Source organism: Mus musculus, chromosome 7 (assembly GCF_000001635.26).
Source record: "Mus musculus strain C57BL/6J chromosome 7, GRCm38.p6 C57BL/6J".
Classification (NCBI taxonomy): Eukaryota; Metazoa; Chordata; class Mammalia; order Rodentia; family Muridae; genus Mus; species Mus musculus.
Window position 1 is genome coordinate 72,735,169 of NC_000073.6, and position 18,959 is coordinate 72,754,127.

The 18,959-nt window shown below is 42.2% G+C and overlaps 1 long non-coding RNA gene across 2 annotated transcripts in view; it reads right to left on the reverse strand.

The window, feature by feature from the left end:
- Positions 1-10,402: 10,402 nt before the first annotated feature.
- Positions 10,403-18,959, reverse strand: part of Gm36865 — an 81,076-nt gene continuing 72,519 nt past the window's right edge. The window contains exon 4 of one of the 2 annotated variants that reach the window (XR_391608.3): positions 10,403-10,475. This is a non-coding gene — a long non-coding RNA (predicted gene, 36865). Of the gene's footprint in view, positions 10,476-13,021; positions 13,182-18,959 lie in introns of those variants that run through there. The other variant, XR_882216.1, reaches the window with a different exon arrangement.

Genomic DNA, 18,959 nt, shown 5'->3' on the forward strand with positions numbered 1-18,959 from the left:
TCTGCTTTATAGTTTATTTCAGGTAATTTTGTTACAGAAATATAAAGAAATGACAAATATTTGAACTGACACACAGACACACACACACGTGTGTGTATGTGTCTGTGTGTATATGTACAAAAATTTTTGAACTGATAGAATAGAAATAGATGATAGGTAGATAGATAGATGATAGATAGATAGATAGATAGATAGATAGATAGATAGATAGATAGATAGATGTTTGAACTGTTTGTGTGTGTGCGTGTGTGTGTGTGTGTGTGTGTGTGTGTGTATGTGTGTGTGTACCAGGTACCCTAGTCTGATCACTACACATTGCCCATATATACTGATGTCACCTGGTAAATATGGATAATTTTATGTATCCATTTAAATGCCTCCAAGCCCACTTTATTAAAAGAGGAAAAATGACCAAGTAAAAAAGTTTACTTGCCAAATGGCCCTTGTATACACATTTTGAGACAGGGTCTCGTATAGCCTAAGCTTTTCTCAAGTTTGTTACTTAGCTGAGCATGATATTAAACTCCTGATTATCCATCCTCCACCTCCCAAATATTGATATTATAATGGGCTTATTAAATAGTCTTTAAGGAATACATCAGTTCTCTTAGACAAAGCATTTTACTAAGAATAGTAAAATTAAAGAGGAAAATATGTAATCATATACCCTAGGAGAAAGAGGCAAAGGTCATAAGTGCACATACAGGGCTATTTATTAAACACCAGGAGAGGTCATTGGAGAGAAGGTTCCATGGTGAAGAGCAGATGTTGCCCCTGCAGAGGATCTGTATTAGGTGTGCAGCATTCACATGGCAGCTCATAACAATCTGTGATTCCAGGGTCAGGAGAACTGATTTATTCTGCCTTACTTGGGCACCAGCCACAAAAGCACACTCACATACATATAGGATAAACACACACACACACACACACACACAATACAAATAAATGAATCTTTGATACACTAAGAGAAAATACCTTGAAGAATAATTAGGCAAAAACATATCAATTATAAATAACATGGGGGGAGCTAGAAAGTCAACTTAGTGATTAAGAATACCTATTGCTCTTGCAGAGGACACATAGTAATTTCCTAGCACTTATATGGAGAAGTTCACAACAGCCTGTAACTCCAGATCCACGGTATCTGATATCATTTTTAGGCTTCCACCAGAATCTATACACAGAGGGAGGGGGAGCGGGAGAGGGAGACAGACATAGAGAATGGATAGATAGATAGATAGATAGATAGATAGATAGATAGATAGATAGATAGATAGATAAAACATACATTTTGTATAGGCAAAATCTAGCAAATTAATTCATGATTATTTCTTAACATTCAGATTATTAACCTATAGACTATAGGTGATTTTTAGATGTTTACTTTTATTTAGAAGCATTGTTTTAATTCTTATCTGATAAGATAGCTCCATGGGCAAAATTGCTCACTGTGAAATGATGATGCTCAGAGTTAGGATCCCTAGCAAATAAAATCTGGGTATAGTGTCACACACCCATCACTCCAGCACCAGGAGACAGAAGGCTCCTTGGGAGTTCTAGTGATGTAACCCACCCAACTGAGAAGTCCCAAATTCAGTGAGAGATCCTGTCTCAAAAGTTAAGGTGAAGAGCAATAGAATCTGTACCCAGAGGGAGGGGGAAGGGAAGGGGGAAGAAGACATTCAGTGTTGACCTCTACCATGTGCATAGGCACCATATACACATGCATTTAACACAAACATGCACAGTGAGGTAAAGTAAAATATAAGTCATATTTAAAGACTTGGTCCTAGACTTAATATTAGTACCTGCTTGTTCTCAGCTTACATTAACAGAAATTCTAAGATTCTGCAGAACACAGCTCATCTATGAGAAAGGATATCTTTTTGTCTTTTAACTTAAAATACATTTCAAGTTCTCTCTGACAAGATGGCCCTGCTTCTTCCAAGAGACTGGGAGCTTGTCTTGCCTTGGGTACACGGCTACTGTATGTGGCTAGCCCTCTGAACTTCTGGTCTCTACCGCCATTACCACAGTGCCGCTTACAAGGGAAGTCTTCTCTTCCAGAGCTTGATGAGAAGCGACCCTCCCAGCTCTATTTCACCTTAGCACAGGGTCTCAGCCCAGTGGCTCATGGATCTGAACCCTAATTTCTACATTTCCAAAGGGATAGCAGCCCACTGTGGAGGTCTACACGGTGTTCTCTTAGCAGACATTGAATGCAGAATACAAAAGTGCTCCTTTCTCTGTATGATTGTCTTGTGCTGCTTCAATTACATAAGGTTAACCATCATCAAAAAATATCAACTGGAAAAAATACAGAAATAAGTAATCCATAAGCTTTAAATCACTGATACCTCCGTATAGTCAGATAATATTATTAGATTCTGTTGTAAATTCCTTATAGTGGCTGTCTTATAGACTAAGTGTAAACCCAGACATGTATGTGTAGGGAAACACGCAGTACCTACTGGTTTGCTACTATCCAGGACTTCAGATATCCATTGGGAATTGCAGAACATGAACCCCAGGAACAAGAGGGAACCACTAGGGTTCATCTCATTCGGGCCCAGCAGGGCTTCCCCTGTAGTCTCTCTGGCCAGGCAGCAGCTGAACAAGCATGGAAATAAAGGCCAGCGGCACACCTCAGAGCTGGAGGAAGCTTTCTTGTCTTTTCTAAGGACTATAGAGGAACTTCGCTCCATCACCAGCAGGGCACAGGGCCCACACAGTGTGAGTGTCTCTGTGCGAGAGTGCATGTATGCCTAAATGCAGTGTTCTCTGTCTAAAACTATCTCTACGTGTTCCATCCGTTTGGGGCTAATACATAGAGAAAACCGTGAAGGCCAACATTGCAGGAAAAGTTCATATACATTAGAACCACGTGACCCCATGACTCACTGAATCAGCACAAAGAGAGGAACAGCCACCCCTCTGGGGCCTTCCTTGTGGTGCTCCTGCCAATCTGAGGCGGGCAGCACAGAGAATAAAAACTTCTCAGCATGTTTCCTAGTAATGATTGTCCAGAGAAGCCATTCCTTCGTAATAATCTTATTAAGGGAAGGGAGGATATGTTTTTGTCTCCCCTTTGTGAAGAGCAATTTATTTTTATGGATAGTAGAGGAAATAAATTCCTCTGAAATGGTTCCTTGGTGGATCGGGGTCCACGCAGCTCATTCTGCGTTTATAGATAAGCTAAAGGTCAATTGAATGTTACGTGTTTATGGTGTGCGCATGTTTAGGCCTGCATAGCACAGTGTCAGAGAGAGCAAGCTGGCTCTTTCAGCTGTTGTTCTAGCTACCTCTGGAGACCGGCGTGAGGGGAGAGTTTTGTGCCAGAGGCTGTCAGGGGAAAGAGCTATCAATCATCTGTCATGAGGCATTTACTTTGCTTGTGGGGTTTAATGTCCTGTAGGAGACGTAAATGTGTCGCCTTTGTCACCGCAGAAAATATACAGATGATTTTTCAGACACAGATTTGACAGCTTCTAAAGAAATAGCATATGGGTCTCTGAATATTGGCTTACTCTTCTCTCCCTGAGGCTATTCACACACACACACACACACACACACACAAATGTGTGTGTGCACATTAGATTAGTATGTGTGCAGGCGTGTGCATGTCTATGAGGGCCAGAGGACAACCTCAATCGGCCTTCTTTATTGCTACCTACTTCTTTTTAAAACTCTTTTTTTTTTTTTTACATTTATTCTTCTATTCGTGTTTGTGTGTGGTTATTTTTCTATGTGTGCTCTCATGCAGGCAGGCATGCCACGGCGCACATGTGGAAGTCAGAGGATGACATTTGGAAGTTGCTTTTCTTCTTTGACCCTGGGGCTGCTGGGCAGTCAATCACAGGTCATCAGGTTTGGTGGCAAGTACTGTTACTTGCCATCTCACCTGAGTCATCTCGCTGTCCCTGCTCCAACCTCCTTGAGCTCAGGAAGCAGACGAGTCTGGCTGGCCAGTGATCCAGGGATATGTCTCTTTGCCTCCTCATCACTAGAATTATGAGCCTAGCATAGGCTACTGAGCCCAGACCTTAAAAAAAAAAAAATGGGAGGATTCAAGGAAAGATCTGAGGAAGGAACTCAGGTCCTTATGAATTTTTAGGACTCATCTGGCCTGGAGTTTATTAAATATAAAAGAAGAGAGAAACCAGTCCTGTGTCTACTCTAGACAATAGACAGTCTTTAATCTCAGATCCTCTCTAGTCACGCATGGTGTAAAATCACAGATGCCTCTCTGTTGCATATGCCTTTATGCTCCTAACCACATTTTTCCGTTTATTCAACAAATATTGAGTTACAGACAACTGTAACTCAGACAGCTGAAAGTGCATACTAGAGCCAGAGAGGACCCTATACTGAATTTTTTTACCCTCTACTCTAGACAGGAGAGAAAACTGGAAAAAAAAAAAAAAAAGAAAAGAAAAGAAAGAAAGAGGTGTATGTTTCAGGTCAAATTGTTAGTTATTGAGTCTAATAGCAGAAGAAACCAGAAAGATCCTTTTTACTGAATATGTACCCATAACAGACCAGACCATGAACTGGGCATCCAAATACAAGATTTTCCTTACTATCCTTGGCAATATCTTTACCGCCATCTTTTATGGTGAGAAAGCCAATATCCAAAAAGCTGTTCCCAGTAATAGGTAGTTTGCTGCAAGTAAGAAGTTATAAGCATATGTTGATTCTCCCAGTGTTCTCAACTAGGGGCATCCTCCTGCCTCCACCCCAGCTTCTCTGACTGCAGAAGCAATGGGAGAGGTTCCCTCAGGAGCTACTTTACCTGATAAGGGGAGTCCTTTCAGAAGCTTGTATTGCCCTGAGCTTCTTCCTTCCTGTTACTTTAGCAAGGAATATTAACTCACAGGGAGAAAAGCTAGAATTAAGCCCATGCTCAGAACCTGGGAAACTTTGCCCTGGCCAATTGTCTGTTTTTTCCCTCCATTATCCTTAGTTAACCTAAATTGCTACCATGAGGAGGGGGACACAAGCTGTGATAATGGCTACTCACTCCATTCTCATTCTTGATGTTATCCACCCGACCCTGCCCTTCATATAATGAATTTGCTTTCACTTCCTCTGGTTAATCCATTGTCAGTTTATGTCCCACAGACTTGATTTTGTAAGTTTCAGACGGTAAAAGAGAATCCCACATTCCTCCTATAAAGTGAAACTAGTTCTATTCAGAGCATTGGATTCCAAACTCTTGGAAACTTTCTGCTTTCTACACTGAAAAGAAAGTGGAAAGATAAAAGGTAAAAAAGATACTACATGACCAAAGCTGTGCACCACACACATAGTGAGGTACAGTGTTCATATAGGATATTTTAGAAGCCCAGTGAGTGAGACAGCCGAGGTGGGGTGAGATGGAAGCAAGGAACTGGATGGAGATGGGAAGATGAAGAATGGCAGCATTGTGTGGTGTGAGATAGGGAGAGAGGAGTTTGGAGTGGAATAAGATGAGAAGAGTGGATAGGATGCAGTGGGATGGAGGTGAACGTGAATAGAGATGTTCTCTAAGGAAACCAGGGTACCCAAGAGAAAGGATGTCAAAGTACAGATGGACTGGAGATAAGAAAAATGAAGCACATCTGAGCATCACCAATGGCCTTGTATGCCTCACACTGCTTTCATGTATCTGACTGCCCCTCCCTGCTCACCTTTTTCCAAGTTGACATCATCTTTTTATCACAATGATAGTTCCTAGGATGTTTCTTTTCAACCCTTTTTCATGATCCTAGCTGAGTTCTAGTCCAAATCCCACAGAGCCAGGCTTATCGTGGTCTCAGTAGCTCTTTCTTGTGTCCAAATGCCAATGCAGCCTGTCCTATAAATGATCTCAGTAGCTCATGGACATTCTTGAAGCTTGTGCCACAGTTACGGACTCTTCCTGTATGCTTCTCTTGGCATTTAGAAGCTCCTCTACACAAGGACCTGGTTTGGTTCACATTTGCATTCCAAAACTGATTCTCTAAACCTAGGTGAATTAAAAGCAGAACTAAAAGGACATGGGTACTCCTAGGGCTGGGTTGAGGTGAAGGTGCATCAGACAGAAAAAAGAAAACAAAAAAAAGAAATTAAAGAAGTAAGTGTGGAAGGGGAGAAAGGTGATTGTAGATAAAAGGTAAAGCACAGCTAGAGGCATCAGGAAGGGTCCAGAGTGAACATGGCCAGACTAAGCTGGGTCATGGGAGGAGAGATGGAGAGGGAGAGCAAGAGAGGAGCTGCCAACCAAGAGGGGTGGCCTGGGTCAAAAGACCAGCCAAGAGAATGGTATAGCCAAAACAGTTGAGTTATATAGGGGCCAGAGGAGCTGAGGGAAGGGATAGCCCAGTACCTGGGCTGCAAAGTTCAGGGTAGTGGGCAGTATATGCCAGCTGGGAGGACCCTGCAGCATGTAGCAATGCTGGAAGAACCTAGAAGCCAGAATCCACTTTGTGATGCTAAGAGGCATCTCAGCTGTTTGTATCAAGTTTGAGACCTCACAGTAGGTAATGTTATAGGATGAAGTACTGATATAACGGCGGCCTCACTGAACATAACCCTGCACATAACTATTAAGTCTTTTCCTAACATTCTGCTCAAAACGTACAGGAGCCACTGGTTATGAACACAATGTGAACACACTCACAAACTGGCCCTGGATAACCCTTCTGGTCTACCTCCTACCACTCTCCCCCGAGTAATTCACTACTCTAGGAAGTTCAGCTCCAGACCTTATTCTGTCATATCCCTGATCTCTTGTCCACTTTCTCTGTAACTTATTCTCTCCTCTCTCTTCTTGGTCAAGTCCTCTTAATTTAAAAAAGAAAGAATTCAATCTCATTGCATTCACAGGGCTTGCTAGATCTTCAAGCTTTAAAACTTCCAAACCCTATGACCACTGAAGAACTAAGATACCCAGGTTTTTTGTTTTTTGTTTTTTTTTTTTTAACCAGTTTCTTCATGACAGACACTCTCTCCAGGATTCATGCATTTTATTTCCAGCTTCTAAATTCAGTGAGGATCAGGTCCTTAGTCCACTGGATACTTGGATATATCTCCAGTGTTCTCTGCCTGGCAGGCTGTTGTATAAAGCTGGTTTTTTTACAATCAGCTTCCAGAACAAAAAAAAAACAAAAACAAAAACAAAAACAAAAACAAACAAAAAAAAGGAAGGAAGGAAGAAAGAAAGAAAGAAAGAAAGAAAGAAAGAAAGAAAGAAAGAAAGAAAGAAAGGAAGGAAGAAAGAAAGGAAGAAAGAGGTAGAAAATTCTAAATATGCAATGTCTTGCTGGCACAAATCAGATCCTGGTCATTATTTACAAGGCAGGTTCAATGCTAGGCAATTCAGATCCCACACACCGAGTCTTTGTGAGACTCCTTCCCAGGTGGCCTTGTTGGCAGGGCGGGTACCTGCCTTGACTGGCAAACAGGCTTCCATATGACATTGCAAGAGCAGGTTCAGTTAGGGACTGTGATTGAATTACAGTGTTTAATACCTGTAATAGGAGCTACTTGTTCTTTTGAGAAAATTTTGAAAAATAGCCCTTTTGTTATCAGACAGTGTTGCTGAGTCAGCTGGAGGAGGCCCACTTTCCATCTAGGCCATTCTTTTTTACCCTAAAATTCATTTCATACTTCTGATACTCCATGACCCAGATAGTAAATAAGGTATGCTAGAACATGCTGCCTTTCTCCATGATTTTCTCAGCTTAACTAAATACCTACCTGGAGGGATTACAGTCAACTGATGGCCAAAACTTGAAATCCTACCCACTTGCTTATGTATACTTCATGCACCTGAATGGCTCCACTCAAATGCCCCAAAGAAAGGAGGCTGTTGTGAGAGGAGGTTACATTACCTGCCCATCTAGTGGGATGGATTTTCATCATGGAGAATTTTAAACTGAGAAAGACCCCAAGGGCTCTTGTAAGGGGAAAGAGGTAGGTGGAATTTCTGGCTATCTTTGCAAACTTATTCCTGCCCAGAACTCTAATATTCCCCTCTTTTGCTGTCTTAAAAAGATGCCTAGAGGTTTGAAAATAGGGTGGGGTTTTGAGCTCATCCTTCTTTAACCCTTTGAGTGGCTGTGTGCTTCCCTCCAGATGATCCCTTTGTGTTTTAAGCATAAAGTTAGCATGGACTCAGTCTTAACCACTTCCAGATAAACATAAAGCGATGTGGAATGCTATAAATTACTCACAACTTCTCCCAAAGTGAGGCTACAGTAGAGAGAGGAGACTACTGAATACCCTAGGTGTCCATTATATATGTAATCTTCCAACCGTGTGCACTGGAAGCTTCTCTTTATAGCCTCGCCTTTCTTGGCAATGGAATATGCAAGCAATAGAATTCTAAGAAAGGAAATCTGTACATTAGAACAAGAACACCAAAAGTGGTCATCCCCTATTTGGGTAATGATGAGATTCCTGACAATGTTTCTTCCATCACACATCACATCATCATCTCCTCTGGGTGCTGCCCCTTTGGTATGTTGTCTAATCATGATTTAATCTCTTGAGTTCACAAATTCCTTGATTCAAGATTCTCTATAAAGCATAATTAAGCCTACTGACCCCTTAGCCTAATGTAGTTTTTCACACACAGTAGGCCTTCACAGATGTGAAAAGATGTTGGATGGATGGATGGGCGATCATAACTGATTTGGACAAGAATTAATACTTCAGATTTCTTGGCACGCATGCACCTTTGCAATGCCAAAATACTTAGGTTACTTGGTTTGAGAAACACATCAAAGTATTTAAATTAGTTTCACCCCTGTCTTAGTTAGGGTTTTACTGATGTGAACAGACACCAGGACAAGGCAAGTCTTATAAAAAAAAAAAACATTTAATTGGGGCTAGCTTACAGGTTCAGAGGTTCAGTCCATTATCATCAAGGTGGGAGCATGGCAGCATCCAGGCTGTCATGGCGCAGGCAGAGCTGAGAGTTCTACGTCTTCATCCAAAGGCTGCTAGTGGAAGACTGACTTCCAGGCAACTAGGATGAGAGTCTTAAGCCCACACCCACAGTGACACACCTATTCCAACCAGGCCACACCTCCAGATGGTGCCACTCCCTGGTCTGAGAATATACAAACCATCACAACCCCCATTTGTTTATTGGCAATAATCACCTAGAATTTGGGGATGAATATTAATGTGTTATTTTTATACCTCAAAATGTTCACATACTGACAATTTTGTGTGTTGAATCTGAGTAATTTAGAAGTTCCCTTTTTGCTCTCCAGTACTCTCCTTGTAGATTTTAAACCAGTAGATGTGTTAACTGGATGGATATCCCAGTGTTTGCCTACTTACTTATAACCACATGGAGAAAGAAGAGTTGCTTATAGTCATTTCTACACACAGGTCAACATCTAGAGTGACAGGGAGGGTAGAAGGCAGAAGAGTGTTATATTCAATATGCAGAGTGCCTGGGTTCTTATCCTGGCAGCTCCTATGATAGTTACATGGCTTTGGAAAAGTTCTCCTTCTGTTCTTTCATCTGAAACATGGGATTAGTAGCTACTCTCTTCTTATAAGATGGCTGAGATAAAACATTGTGACCAAAAATAACTTGGGGAGGTATTGGTTTATTTCATCTTAAAATTTGTAATCCATCATCCAGGGAAGTCATGGCAGAAATATAAGACAGGAACCTGAAGCAGAGGCCATGGAGGAGTGTTACTTACTGGTTGGCTCTTCATGGCTTGCTCAGCTGATTTTATATAACATTTAGCACATTTTGCTCAGGGACAACACCATCCCCAATGGGATGAACCTTTCCACATCAATCATTAATGGAAAAATACCCCAACTGGCTTATCTATGAGCCAATCTGCTAGTGGAATTTTCTTAATAAAGGGTTTCTGTTCACAAATGACCTGTGAAACCTGACATAAAATTAGCCAGTACACCATGTTCCTCTTGGAGGCTTTCAGAGCATCACTCTTCTTGCTGGCTCTCTTCAAGAACTTTTCTGCTACAATCACCTTACAGTCTTTATCTGTCTTTTTGTGTCCCAGAAGCTTCTGCTCTGCCAGCCTTGGCATAATCATCTCCTTGTCATTCTGAGACAACAGTGGTCCCGCTGAGGCACTACCCTCTTACCTACAACCAATGACCTAAAACTGGTGCTCATGATGGACCATTTCTTCTGTAAGTCCACCATTTGCAGTTGCCATGGCTTTCCTTATTAGGGTAGTGGTATATTAAGGGATTCTACCATCCCCAAATAAATCTAACACAGCACATGTTTTCTCTGTGTATTACATCCTTTCTTCTCCTGTGGAAGAAACTATAGAATTTCAAGCTGGGAAGTCAAACATCTTGATTAGAAACTTTCCACATAGTGATCAGCAGAACTTAAACTGTGCCATCATCTCCCATTGAGTAAGTTCTCCTGAGCATCCAGGGCAACTTCTACAATGCCAAGGGCACTCTGCCATGGTTTCCTTTACTTTATAAGAAATCACATCCTAAAAGAGACAGAAAGCATTATTGTTGGGACATCTTAGAAGCTTGCCACCTTAAGGTGCTAGTCTAGTATGAATAAAGTCTAGTATGGAAGTTTATTTTGTCACAATGGTATTACTTTTGAAAGGAAACAATTTCCCTTCAAATTGCTAACTGTAATGTACAAATCTATTATGATCATATCCATGTCCACCTCTAACTTTTCTGATAACTCATTAGTGACTTTAACAATGCCTGTGAGACTAACAATCAAATGAACTTGAATTCAAAGCCAGTCATCACTTGGTTTTTCTGACTCTCTCTCTCTCTCTCTCTCTCTCTCTCTCTCTCTCTCTCTCTCTCTCTCCCTCTCTCCCTCCCTCCCTCCCTCCCTCCCTCCCTCTCCTCTATGTAATGAGGAGGAAGGAAAGGGCTCTAGGGTGTGGTGAAGTAAAGATTTAGGAAGGCAATGAATCGTTCCAAAGTGCTTTGCACTTTGCCTTGAACACAGTAGGCATTGAACAAATGGTACTTAAGTTTCCCTTTCTTCTCCAGGAAGGAGTTAGGTGATGTTCACATTATACATAAAGAACTTTCCTGCTATGGTTTGCAAACATTGCAACAACGTACTATAGGTATTTAACAGCATCCTAATGGTATCTAATGCAGGTGATTGTGTGCATCATCAATGCAATCATGCCTGGTTAAGGTTTCTGTATCAAGAAGCAGTAATCCCATATTGCTAAATACATGTGAAGGGCTGGCAAGATTGCTTAGCAGGTCAAGGTTCTTGCCACCAAATGTGATGAACTGAGCTCAATCCCTGGGCTCACATGGTAGAAGAAGTAAGCCAGCTACCTATCCAGGTTGTCCTGTGATCTCCACACATGCACCATAGCACATACAGTTATGTACACACACATTGAAACAAATAAATAAGCAAAGATGTAAAACAAATGCAGGATGACAAGTAAAAGGGTTCCTAAATTTTAAAACTAGATACGATATTTAATTTCAAGAGAATTGTTTCACCATGGTAGCAAAATGTACAACAAATGTAATGAAAAATACATTAAATATAAGTCTCTGGCATGGAGAAATTTTAAAATGCCATTTATATTTATATACCATGTTAGTAGAAAGCCAGCATCTACAAAAGAAGTATGAACTGGAAGTGAAAAATTCCCCCAGAGTATGCTCACAGGGTCTCTCCCTGGAAGGTGGATTTTCTGTGTATAGAACAGAGAAATACATTCTGTGACGTCTGTGTGCTCTAACACCTTCACCAACATGTCTGTAAATTTATCTCAAATGCATCTTATTTTTCTCACTTGCCTTCTTATTTTTATTTTTTGTTTGAAAATGAGGCTATATTAGTCAAAACTTGTGGTATAACAAGTGTGACAGTATCAAAGACAGAAGAAGGGAGGACTTGGGCTAAAGATCAAGGCATTTTCTGGAAAGTATTCAGTTGTAACCATGACATGCAAAAGATCAGGTAGAGAGTAGAGTTCAATTTTCTTGAATCACAAGTAGATAGGGTCTGTTCCTATCATAGGTATTAGATTCAGCCTAGCTGGCCAGAATCCTTATCTTTTTATTTATCTTTGAAATCATTGATAAAAGGAGGAAATGGGCTATATTGTTATGTTTAAGTATAATTGACATCTCTCGTACTGTGACCTCCACTATAACATTTGCTTATTCTCGTGTGATTCCTCGTGTTACCTAAATCCCCAAGTACACACTGAAATCTAGGTTCCTTTTAGTCAGTTTAACTAGTTCTCATGAATTGAGGGACACAATAAGATCTCAGTGCACTGCTCAGGGAAGGTCTGTCCCTCTGCTTTGTGCAGTAGGGTAGTTGACTAGCAGTTACTGAACAGCAGCCATGTTTGTATTGTCATTTGAATGTGAAGAGTCTTTCATAGGCTTAAGTGTTTGAACACTTGATCCCAACTAATAAAGGTATTTTAGGAGGGCTATGCAACCTTTAGGAGATGGAACCTCACTAAGGAAATACATCATTGGGGGGCAGGTTTAAGGATTTATAGCCTGGCCCCATTTCCTATTCTTTCCCCACTTCCTGACTACAGATGCAAGTGGTCAGCCCAGATTATGTTTCTGTTGCCATGCCTATACCACCAGGGTTGACTGTCTCTCTTTGAAACTGTAAGCTAAGATTTGTTTTGTTTTGTTTTGTTTTGTTTTGTGTTTTTGTTGTTGGTTTTCTTTTTGTTTTGTTTTTTTTTGTTTTGTTTTGTTTTGTTTTGTTTTTTTGTTTGTTTTTTTGGGTTTTTTATCTCTTAGGTTGCCCTAGTCAGATATTTTATCATAGTATAGCTGGTGAACTAACTAAGAGAGCATGGCATTTCTCATATCTTTGCTGGAGCAGTTGGAGAGAAGGATTACAGCACCATTTTATAGCCAAGACAGGTGAACCCTATGAGAACCAGCCATCTTGTCAGGTGTCACAAAGGTAATGCACAGTCAGGATGCAGGAGCAGTGACAGACTTCTCCATCATTCCTGTTCTCACAAGAATCACCGAAATTTGTTCCATGTAATGTTCCTTGGGGAAGACTCTTCTGGTCTCAGCATTCCTTCGTTGCCTATAGTTCTTTGAGAGGGGCGAGACCTTATGGGTCTTGCCCCATCCGTTTCAGCATGTCTGTTGTTATTGCCCTTGTTCAGTTCATGTTTAGGCAGTCATGTACCAAATGGTCAGTCCTGAAAACATACAGACAAGTAAAATTATACAGATTGGATAGGTTCTCGTCATATATTGGAGAGTGTATATACATATGGATGCTAGAACAATTAATGAGAAAGATAGCCAGGAATTTGAAAGAGAACAAGGAAGGGTAGATGGGGGATTTGGATGGAGGAAGAGAAAACAAAGAAAATCATGTAATTATATTAAAGTCTAAAAAACATTAATTTAAAGACACAACAAAGATGCAAGCTTGATGTACAAGGTGCTTGGGTGATTAAGGTGAGAGTATTACAAGTTTAAAGCCTGCCTGGGCTACAGAGTGAGTTCAGTATTGGTCTGAGCAGTGGGATTGTACCAAAGGGGGAGCCCTAGAAGGGGAAGCAAATTGGGAGGAGGGATATGTAAGGGGGAACTAGGAGAAGAGGATGGAGGGGGCAAGATCAGGATGTAAAGTGAGCAAAGAAGGAAGGAAGGAAGGAGGGAAGGAAGGAAGGAAGGAAGGAAGGAAGGAAGGAAGGAAGGAAGGAAGGAAGGACAGAGGGAGGGAGAAAGGAAGGAAGGAAAGAAGGAAGGAAGGAAGGAAGGAAGGAAGGAAGGAAGGAAGGAAGAAAAGAAGGAAGAAAGGAAGGAAGGAAGGAAGGAAGAAAAGAAGGAAGAGAGGAAGAAAGGGAGGAAGGAAGAAGGAAAGAAAGGAAGGAAGAAGGAAAGAAAGGAAGGAAGGAAGGAAGGAAGGAAGGAAGAAAAGAAGGAAGAAAGGAAGGAAGGAAGGAAGGAAGGAAGGAAGAAAAGAAGGAAGAGAGGAAGAAAGGGAGGAAGGAAGAAGGAAAGAAAGGAAGGAAGAAGGAAAGAAAGGAAGGAAGGAAGGAAGAAGGAAAGAAAGGAAGGAAGGAAGAAGGAAAGAAAGGAAGGAAGGAAGAAGGAAAGAAAGAAACAAAGAAAGAAAAGATTGGTTTGAGCAACTACGAAGACCCTTTCTCAAACTAAGAACAAAGAGACTGATCTGTAGCTCAGTGGTGAGTGCTTGCCCACTGTGTGAGGTGCTGGTTTTGAAAGAACTCAGTGGGGAAACCCCCACTCAGCTCCCGATTCGGCGTGCACCCAAGAATCGCGAATAGAACACAACACCTTGATGTAACAACAAGAGGTTTTTTAATGGCGGAGCTCCGGGTCGAAACGTATCTCACACAACAGGAGACAGTGGATTCGACCACGAGGCTTGGAAGCTAGGGGGTTTTATAGAAAAGGAGTGGGGCTGGGGGAGGAATTGGCGCGGTTTCACATGATTGGTCCATTTAAACATCAGCAGCCTGTAACATTTAACTTAGGTCAGAGGGGTGGGAGCTAGGGAGGCGATGGGCTTGCCCGGGCATGTCCTGGTCTGTTCTGCTATGTTCTCAGCCCCAGGTTTCAAAGCTCAGAAACAACTCTTTGGGCTATTTAACATACATTACATGAATTACAGTTTTATTTCCTTTCAGTTTCAATGCCCATGTGTACACAGAGACACTTAGAACTGGGAGTGGGGGTGGCACAGCAGGAAGTTTAGTGAAGATGGTATAAGAAATTATTTTTATTTTTAAGGAATGAGAATAGCACTGAGCAAGAGATAGAGCCAAGTTCTCTTGTTCTCACACCATAAGGGTTGGCTCTCAAAGGCCCACCCCAGGAGGGCCAACTCTACCATGCTGCCCAGAAGATATGCAGGATGCTCCTCTGAGTGCTACCTCTCTTATTCTCACCCCTTTTCATTCTTGCAGTGGTGTGGGTATGGGATCAATGCCTCCTCCAGTCCCCGTTTCCTGCAGTATGTGAGAGAGCCAACTCTATCCCCTTGCCTGGGCAGCTTGGCAGAGCAGTACTGGAAAGCTGGCCCTGGTGACATGAGCACCAGAGGGTCAGCCCTGTCCCCTGCCGGCTGCCACAAGCAGGAGAGCTGTTCCTGTCCCTTGCCTGGGCTAATGAGGAGAACTGCCTCTGGTGAGGTAGGGTGAGGTAGGTGCAAGAGAGTTGATGGGCTGTACAACTGCTGAAGGGGTCAGTCCTGGAGAACTAAAGCTGCAGGATCCCCATGACACAGGGCAATACACACACACACACACACACACACACACACACACACACACACACACAGAGAGAGAGAGAGAGAGAGAGAGAGAGAGAGAGAGAGAGAGAGAGAGATTGGCACTTTATAATTTGCCCTCTAGGCACAATTGCTGGCTGTTACTATATCCTAACTGGAAAAGCATGCCCTTAGCAATTTATTATCTCTGTCTCTCCACTTGCCCTAAACTTCAGTGGCTAATCCTGCCTAGACCCTGCAAAACATCCTTGGCCACCCGCCTGTAGCAGAAGCCACAGGACGGAGCTCCCCCCTGAGACACATGGCTTCTGTGTTCTTCCTCCAAAGCACAGCTGAAAGCGCCTCTCTTCTTTCTTGCTCCTTTTTTCCTCCTAGGACCCAGAAGTCCCATCTGTACCTTCCACCCACCAATTAGCTCCCTGCTTTCTTGACTGACAAATCAAGAGCCAATTGGGGAACAAGACCTTCGCATCAGAACTACTCCCCCTTCACCAGTGAAGATTCAGTATTGATAATGCAGCAGATAGCAGAGGTCTCAAACCAGATCAATGACTCATTGCAATGTATATTATCAGGTAAAGCAACCGAACAAGAGGGTATACTGTGGGACACACCATGATACACCACACAGTTTCACAGCAAGATGAGTTTTTAAAAGTTTTTTTATTTTTCTCTCTCTCTCTCTTTTTTTTTTTTTGTTTGTTTTTATTTTTGTCTTCTTGGGGGTGGTTTCAAGGGCAGAGGGAAGATATGGAGGGATTGAGAGATGAGTGGGGTTGAGATGAATGATGTGAAATTCACAAGAATTCAGTAAATAGTTAAAGAAGAAGAGGAAGAGGAAAAAGAGGAGGAGGCGGAGGAGGGAAAAGACATAGTGCTTAACCCTCCATCCCCATCTGCTCTTATTTGAGTCACTGGTGTCACCTTAAGTGCTCTGCATCTGTCTTGAAAAATTAGAATGAGGCTGTGAATTTTACAGCAAAGCTCTTAAAAGAGCATTTCCTCAGAGAAGGGAAATGACATGGAGCACTGCCCACTGACAGCCTCTTTGACCTCAGAAGTAGCACCTCAATTTCAGTAGTTGCCAAAACAAGAAACAAAAATCATAAAATCCAGATGGACCGGGTGGGAAAAGGTCAGCCCAGCACTGCCAGGAGCTGAGCTAGCAGTGCTTACCAACAGCCTGAGTTGCTGTTACCTCCTCCTCACAGCTGGGTCATCCACCCAAGTGACGTTCTCATCCCCACATGTGTTGATTCTCTGTTGCACGGTAGAGCTCACAATTTATCACACATGGAATTTCGTTCCAGGGGTCACCACACTCCCAGATCAGCTGCACTCTCGCTTCCAAGCAAATGAGGCATGACATAGCAAGTGTGTCCCCGTATGTTTCTCTTTCCCAAATGTGATAGTAAATCAATACCAGTCCCACGGGTTGCAGCGAACGTAAATGTGCTCAATCTGGGCCGGTATACTCCCAGCCTGAGGCCAACAATGGCTGAACAGCATTGAATGCTGAAAGACCGTTCTCTCTCTCTCTCTCTCTCTCTCTCTCTCTCACACACACACACACACACACACACACACACACACACACACACGAAAATGCTTACCCTTTTGAAAATGATATAAGCCCAGGAAGGACAAAGTGAAGCATCCACATTTATAGACCATTATTATACTTCATAGGTTTTCATGGGCCCTTGAGAAATATTTCTGAACAACCTGACCGTGCAATGACAATTCAAAGCAGGAAGCAAGGTGAAAATGTGTGAGGCAAATACAACTGTACTGCATCCAAACAGGAATTCTCTGAGTCATGGACACTACCCACAACAGCGTCAGAAATGTCAATAGTACTAACAGCTTTTAGGGCTTATTCACGTAGCAAAGGCCATAATGCAGTATACTACAGCTACAACGAGGCCCAGGTTTTGCCTGCTTAGATTAACTGTAAGCTCTCAAGTGTGCCCTTCCTGAAAGAAGTCTTTTTGTCAGTGTCATCACTATGAATTGGATGTGCATATCTCTTTATAATGATGTTGACACTGTAGCTGTCAGTGTAATGGTATTTGGGAGTGCTGTATTGGGGAAATAATTGCCCTGAGAGCGGTTGTTAAGAAAAAGGCCCACTTTGTACTACATGAAAGAAAGTCCACACTAGTGCCTAGAAACACATCTGCCAGACAAAGAAGGATACCATTACCAAGGTCTTGAACATTTAGCATCCAGAAATAAACTGCCATTGTTTATAATATCCTGGCTATGATGCTTTTAAATAGTAGCCCAAGATAACTGATATAGTAGATAGCATTTGTCCAACCAAAATATAACAACTGAAACTGGTATCCACCAATAAACCACTCTAGCTTTACTCTGCAATGGCACTGTGCTTTGCACCCACTCGCGTCACCCTCAGTGTTCTCCTTCTTCCCTACCTCTGGTTGATTTTCAGGTGGTTCTTATTATTCCCTTCTCCCTCACTAAAATGCAGCTTCCATTTTCTCCTAAAGACTCTAGGCTGCAAAGCTTCTCCCTCTGCAAATCTATAAAAATGTTTAAAATGTGTATAAATGGAAGCCCACTGCTGCATCTGAAATCCCCTTTCATGTTTGCGCATAATGCCACATGTCCTATAATGCCTCAAAGAACAGTTTCCAATGATGATTTCTGGTCTCAATTCATTGTGTCATTACATTTTAATCTCTGGTAAGGATTCAGCCTCTGGAGGAGGGGGCTATAAGATGACAAAGGCCTGGGAACCTTGTGAGGCTCCCTCTGTGTGATGGCCCCCCCACACCTGTATCCCTGGGTAAGCAGCTAAGCCTTTATCAATTGCTTTTTCAGGTTCTTGCAGAATGTGCATAATCCCTTTGGAATGTTCTCAGCCTTACCCTCCTCACGACCTTGTAAGAAACCAGAGTATGTAAAGATGAAATGCTGGAAGTACTCAGAAAACCTGTTTCCAAGCTCTGAGTAGAAGGTGGTGGGGATTAAAGAGAGTGGGTGACTTAATGTAACTCTGAAACTCGTGCAATAAGTACATCTCAGTTATTTTGCCAAAAAGGAAAAGAAAAATTCCAAGAAAAGACCTCGTAAACATCCCTGCTCTCTATCTATCCCAACCCTGAGGGTGTGAACCCCAACTCAGAGGCCCACCTAATACTAAGCTACAGAAGCCTTTATGTCAGAAGCAGACAGAACTTAACCCAGCAGCTGGCACACCTCCTCAGCTTTCCCATTGGTAAGCAGAGTTAATGGCATACCTTATGCCAGGACTAAACGAGGGAATTCTCCAAAGGGGGCTCTGGCACATAGTGATCCTACAAATGGCACCCAGTAGGCCCTTGCCAAGTGAGTGTATCTGTATCTGTATCTGTATCTGTATCTATCTGTATCTGTATCTGTGTCTGTGTCTGTGTCTGTGTCTGTGTCTGTGTCTGTGTCTGTGTCTGTGTCTGTGTCTGTGTCTGTGTCTGTATCTGTATCTGTATCTGTATCTGTATCTGTATCTGTATCTGTATCTGTATATCTGTATCTGTATCTGTATCTGTATCTGTGTCTGTATCTGTGTCTGTATCTGTATCTGTATCTGTATCTGTATCTGTATCTGTATCTGTGTCTGTGTCTGTGTCTGTGTCTGTGTCTGTGTCTGTGTCTGTGTCTGTGTCTGTGTCTGTGTCTGTGTCTGTGTCTGTGTCTGTATCTGTAT